The sequence below is a fragment of the Macaca mulatta genome, chromosome 10 (genome assembly GCF_049350105.2).
Source record: "Macaca mulatta isolate MMU2019108-1 chromosome 10, T2T-MMU8v2.0, whole genome shotgun sequence".
Lineage (NCBI taxonomy): Eukaryota > Metazoa > Chordata > Mammalia > Primates > Cercopithecidae > Macaca > Macaca mulatta.
The window spans coordinates 38,610,001-38,616,784 of record NC_133415.1 but is presented as its reverse complement, the minus strand read 5'-3'; positions in this window follow the sequence as shown (position 1 = coordinate 38,616,784).

The window sequence follows — 6,784 nt, the reverse complement described above, 5'->3', positions numbered from 1 at the left end:
AAAATTAGCCGGATGTGGTGGTGTGCGCCTGTAATCCCAGCCACTGAAGAAGAATCACTGGAATCCGGGAGGCAGAGGTTGCAGTGAGCCGAGGGAGTGCCACTGCACCCCCGCCTGGGTGACAGACTGAGAGAGACTCAGTCCCTCCCTACCAAAAAAGAAAGAAAGAAAGAAAGAAAGAAAGAAAGAAAGAAAGAAAGAAAGAAAGAAAAAAAAAAAAAAAAAAGAAAAAAGAAAAAAAAAACACAGGGACCGCCACCGGGCGCAGTGGCTCACACATGTAATCCCAGCACTTTGGGAGGCCGAGGTGGGCGGATCACCTGAGGTCAGGAGTTCAAGAGCAGCCTGGCCCACATGGTGAAACTCCGTCTCTACTAACATAGAAACATCTTCGGAGCATGATGGTGGGTGCCTGTAATCCCAGCTGCTCAGGAGGCTGAGACGGGAGAATCGCTTGAACCTGGGAGACGGTGGTTGCAGTGAGCCGAATCGCACCACCGCACTCCAGGCTGGGTGGCTGAGTGAGACTCTGTCTTAAAACAACAACAACAACAGCAGCAAAAAAAAAATAGCAAACGCACAAAAAAAGAACAGGCCAAAATACTCCATTGTCACTGAACGTTCCGCCACCAGACCGGAAACCCCCTGACTCAGGTCAAGGAGGTGGTGTTTCCTTCTCTCTGTCTCTGTCTCTGTCTCTCTCTCTCTCTCTCTCTCTCTCTCTCTCTCTCTCTCTCTCCCTCCCCCCCCCCAACTTTTATGTCTTGTTCAAGCAGACATGTGCAAGATTGTTACACAAGTAAACTTCTGACTGGGGGGTTCAGTGTGCAGATGATTTCATCACCCGGATAACTCAGCGCAGTACCCGACAGTTTTCGTGGTTTGGTTTTTTGTTTTGTTTTGTTTTGTTTTGTTTTTCCCTGAAGATGTCTCTCCTTCCACACCTCCTCCCTCAAGTAGGCTCCCGCCTCCCTGGTCCCCCTCGTTCTGCCCACGAGTTCTCATTATTTAGTTCCCAGTTATAGATGAGAACACGCGGTCTTTAGCTGATCGTTGCTTTCATCTTCGGCGGTGGCGGTGAAAGAGGCATGACACGAAATCGACCCTTAGGACGCTCCCCTCCGTCCACACCCCACACCCCCTCCCCACACACACCCTCATTCCTGCCCCCCCTCCTCAAACCCAAGACAGGAAGAAAGGCAGATATTAAAGTCAGAGGTCAGCCTCCAAGACGGTGGAGGCAAGGGATCTGAAAGGGTGAGCAAGCGATAGGGGTCGGGGGATGTCGTGGCCGAGCTAGCAAAAATAGGGGACCGACTTTCCAGCCCCAGCACACCCCCAATCCTCAACCGCAGCTAGCCTCTGGGTGGGGTTGCGCCTGTAAAAGCTTCTGAATGGAGAGAAGCCCAAGGCTATGGAAGGCATCAGCTCCAAGTCCGGGAAGGGAACAGGGCTTTGTGCATTGGAATGGGGCTTTAGAAGGCGGTGCTGCGGTTTCCAAAGCGACACGCCTCGCCTCGCCTCGCCTCGCCTCGCCCCGCCCCGCCTCGCCCAGAGCGAAACTCCGTCTCAAAAAAATAATAATAATTTTAAGATAATAATAATACTAAAAAATAAATAAATAAATAAATAAATAAATAAGAAATAAATAGTTAGTACAGCGGTCGTGGTCGTGAATCATTCCCCGGAGTCCAGGCGCAGTGGCTCACGCCCGTCACGCGAGCACTTTGGGACGCCGGGGCAGAAGGGTTGCAACAACATGATGAGACCCTGTCTGTGCAAAAACAGTTGAAAAGGAAGGCCGGGCGCGGCGGCTGACGCCTGCCGTCCCAGCACTTTGGGAGGCCGGGGAGGGAGAATCACCTGAGGTCGGGAGTTGGAGACCAGCCTGACCAACATGGAGAAGCCCCGTCTCTAGTAAAAATACAAAATCAACCAGACGTGGTGGTGCATACCTGCAACCCGAGCTACTACTCGGGAGGCAGACTCAGGAGAATCTCTTGAACCCGGGAGGCAGAAGTTGCGGTGAGCCGAGATCCGCGCCATTGCACTCCAGTCTGGGCAACAAGAGCGAAACTCTGTCTCGGGAAAAAGAAAAATAAAACAATAAAAATTGAAAATCATCTGGGCACAGTGGCGCATGCCCCGTGGTCCCAGGCACTACACTCTGGAGGCTGAGGTGGAAGGATCGCTTGAGTCCAGGAGCGTCCACACTGCAGTGAGTTTGGTTTTGATGGCACCACTGCCAGGGTGACAGAGTGAGACGCCGTCTGTAAATCAGTCAAGCAATCAATCAGATCACTGCAAGGAGCTCTCTATGTCTTACTTTCAATAGGTGTCTCTTCAGGCCAAGCAGGCATGGTGCCTCACGCCAGTAATCCCAGCACTTTGGGAGGCCGAGGTGGGATGAAAGAAGGAAGGAAGGAAGGAAGGAAGGAAGGAAGGAAGGAAGGAAGGAAGGAAGGAAGGACAGACAGAACAAAAAGTTTTACAACCCTTTTTTTCATAGTGTCAGGAATTTACAGATAATACAAGTAGTTTAGGTCAGGGGCCGATGTTATTAGTATTACTTTTTTTTTTTTTTTTTTAACTCCTACGGCCTGGTGGTGGTGCCAAGGTTGTCTGGCTATTTATCTGACTTTTGTTTGTTTCTAACGTTTTGCTTTCTCTCTTTCCTCCTGTCTTGTGAACTAGGCAAGGTGGGGGGAGGAGGGCAGCAGGAGCAGTAGAGGTCTCCTTCCTCATCCCCCACTTTGAGAATTTTCACTAATTAGTGGGCGGGTTCCCTTTCATTTTTACTTTTTGGGTCTTTTAGCGAGACAGAGTGATAGCGTTTTATGTAATACACTTGTGTGGAAGTTTTCTGACGAGCCATGGTAGCTACAAAACCTTTTATCATTGGAAGGAGCAAGTGTAATACACAGGGGCGCAGCAAGCAAGTAAGTTTCTTTTTTTTTTTTTTTTTTGAGACCGAGTCTCGCTCTGTCACCCAGGCTGGAGTGCTGTGGCCGGATCTCAGCTCACTGCAAGCTCCGCCTCCCGGGTTCACGCCATTCTCCTGCCTCAGCCTCCTGAGTAGCTGGGACTACAGGCGCCCGCCACCTCACCCGGCTAGTTTTTTTGTATTTTTTAGTAGAGACAGGGTTTCACCGTGTTAGCCAGGATGGTCTCGATCTCCTGACCTCGTGATCCGCCCGTCTCGGCCTCCCAAAGTGCTGGGATGACAGGCTTGAGCCACCGCGCCCGGCCAGCAAGTTTCTATTACAAGTAATACACTTACAGTGAGGGTTTTACATTTTCTACAGCTGGAAACTCTTTTCTAAATGAAGACCTAGGATCAAACCTGTGTTAAACCTGAACAGGCACATGTACTAACTTTGTCATGTCTTAAGCAGGTTAGTTTTTAACTGGGCCTTAAAACCTTTTTTTAGCAAGTAAAACAGTATTTTTTAATCAGAGAAGTTTTTACGAGCCCGACGCTTGAACTTGCGGCGTCTGTTTGGGGAAAGAGTTGGTTAAAGTCATGTTATCTTGAGGCATTAACCCTTCTGCTTCTCCAGGCCATTGGTCTCTTACGTTAGCCCTTCTATCAACATAACATGAAGAAACATCTAGGCTGCCAGCAATGTTTTCAGCCTACTGAGGAAATAGGTTTTTTTCTGTTTTTTTATTTTTATTTTTTAAATTTTTGGCTAAAGGAGGAGGTTCTGGTAACTTCTGGTTTATATGTTTAAAGAATGACTGAAAGACCTTGCGATCGTTGCTGGGCTGGACGGGTCTGGGTTTCCTAAGCAGTACGTGTACAGTGGGGACACCTTACATAGGTGTTTCTTCTAGCATGGTTATGGGTGGGGGGTGGGGTGGGGTGGTAACAACAACAAAGCAATGTATAGCATATTCATATCCAGCAAGGACGAAAGAGGTCCTCACCTGGGAAAAAGGTTGAATACAGCGACAGAACAATAGGAAAACAGTTAGTATTCTAGGAAAACTATCTGTCTTAAGATTTTTAACTACATTGACTTGCTTGATGAGTCCTCAAGCTTCGGCCGTGCATAGACTAGTCAGCTGCCGGTGTGTGACTAGAGCAGGGCTTGTGGTCCTCAGCAGCAGCTTGGAGCTTGGTCTCGTCTCAGGATCAGCCGGGCTGGATGATCTGCGCCCTGTTAGCCGGTCCACTTGTCCTGAGCTGTCGGTGTTAGCTGACTGTGGTGGATCCAAGACGCAACACCTGCAACTTTAACAGCAGTGGGAGTGGACAAGGTTACAGTATAGGGCTCATCCTATATGGGTTGTAGAAAAATTAGGTTTTACTTTAAACAGAGTCCCTAGATTTAAATGGGTGTCAGGCTTATAGGCATTATTTTTCTTTATTTAATTATGAACACTTCGTATGGCTATTTTGAAAGGCTGCATTTGCCTTTTAAAGGTTAATTTCTTTAGTTTCCGGAGGTCACCTTTTATTTGACCTACGATTTGCGGGTGGCCAACTGAACACAATCTTACAGGGCAGATACCTAGTTTGTTTGGTAGGGGTGCACCTGACTCGGAGGAGGACCGTAGGCAAAAACCTGATTTTATCTTAAGTGAATTTCCTGGCATATATCTATATATCTATCTATATCTATATCTATATCTGTATCTGTGTGTGTGTGTGTGTGTGTGTGTGTGTGTGTGTGTGTGTGTGTGTATATATATACATCTATCTATCTATCTATCTATCTATCTATCTATCTATATCTATATGGCAACCCTTTTTTTTTCGTTTTGTTTTTTGGTCGCCAGTAGCTGCTCGCTCGAGTGTCCAGTTCATGCGTTCCACCTTTTGTTGAACTTTGTGGCCGATAGGCTGCGTGTAACCTCTGTTGTATTGTTAACAGTCTTGTTAAATCTTGCACTATTCCAGCTACAGCTACAAATGCTGGCCTATTGTCTGACTTTAAAATCAGAGGTAGTCTTAAACCTGGGGATAATGTCTTTTAACAGTACTTTAGTCACTTCTTGTACTTTTTCTGTCCTGGTGGGGAAAACTGTAACTTACCCTGAAAAGGTGCAAACAAGCACTAGCCTCCAGCAGGGGGCAGTCCTGTAAAGTCTATAAGCAAGTTTTCACAAGGTATGGCTCTTTTTCCTGTTTCAGTTTCTTAGAGGAGGAGTTCCCCCCTCCCCCCATCCCCACCCCCACTCCGCCCCTTTGTCACTGTATCTAGTGGCTGAGCCTTCAGTGAGAAATTGGAATCCAGATACGGCAGAGTCTTGCTGTTTGTAACTTCTAATGTGACCATGGGCTCCTGGGAGCCTAATGAGAAGGTGCCTAGTCTGCCCTAGTCTTTACATTCTTCAGCTCCCGTCAGCCTGATCAGATGAGTGTCTGGTTCCTCCAAGGTGCAGCAGCCCTTGGCCGATGGCCTCTTTGTCTTGCGGCCTTGGCCATTTCCTGTATTGCCTTCTGAACATTTACCCTTCTAGAGTCTTTTTTTTTTTTTTCCATCTCGCACATTAATCTCTCTCTAGCCTTGTCCGGCTCTGGAATCCTTGCCTAACTTGACTTCGGTCATGTCTACATCCACGTCCGCGGCCTCTCACAATGCTGCTTCCCCCCCCCGCGTTCTCACGCTCCTACGGCCAGCTGGTGGGGCCCGAGAAACGGCACGGGCCCTGCCCCCGCCCACGCACTGCTGTCTGTCTCTCCTGTTTTCTTTTGATTCTCTATCTTTACACTTGCTTTTAGTCTTTCTTTTTCTTTTGCTCTTTTCCCTCTTTTCTAGAGTTTAACAGGCTCTTTTCTTTATACACTTGGAGGGTGAAACAGGCATACCGAGAGTCAGCGTAAATGTTTACAGTCTTACCCTCACCGAGTTCTAAGGCCCGGATTAAAGCAATGAGCCCAGCTTAACGACAGCGTCCAGGGTTACCACCGCATATTCTGCACATCTCTCCCCTCGTGGGTTGGTGAAGCTGTTCCCGTCCACGCATAGCTCCTAGTGTACTGATGCCCAAGGCTGGTCCCGGAGGTCAGATCTGCTAGAGTACACTGGAGTCCAACACCTCTACACAGTCATGCTCGACAGGGCTCTAGCTGTCGGGAGCAAGGCGGTGGGTTCAGGGTGTTCCCAGTTTAGTAGCTCAATGGTTGAAAAGGGCTGATAGATGAAAGTCTGTTGCCCACCCCCCTCCCCCCGGGATGTGGGCCTGGTCATTATAATAGACAGGTCCTCGTATCTCCCTGAGAGGCATTTACAGAGCTCGAGTAAGACCAGATCTGAGATGGCCCACTTGACTATCTCGACTTCTTTCCTTGGCCTCTGGAGGCTCCGATCCTTCCCTTCGAGGTGAGACCTGGGGCGTGTCAGCTCCTGAATCTCATTTCTGAGGGGGTTGTTGGCCTCGGTGAAGCGGGGTAGGCTGGGAAACATGGAGAAAGAATCTGTGTTATCTCTCGTGGCTCCCGTAAAAACTGGCTTCTCTTGCCGTTTCCTGGGACTCCCTTTTTAAAAAAACTCTGTGTCTGCCGGCGAAGCCGCTCTTACTTTTACTTTTGGCTATTTTGCACAAAGTTGTTAAACAGGGCTAAATTAACGCTGGCTTTGTCTATAATCTATTTCGCCGTGAGTCCATATAAAGGAATTTGATCTAGGTACACAGGCTGTCCTCCGACCCCGTCACCACCTGAACTACACGGCCAATTGTTCTCTGCCTGTAGTTCCTTCCGTGGGCCATCCAACAGCAGAAGAGGGCAATTCTAATTCACCCAGAGTTCGTGACCTCTAGGGGGTTAACTGAA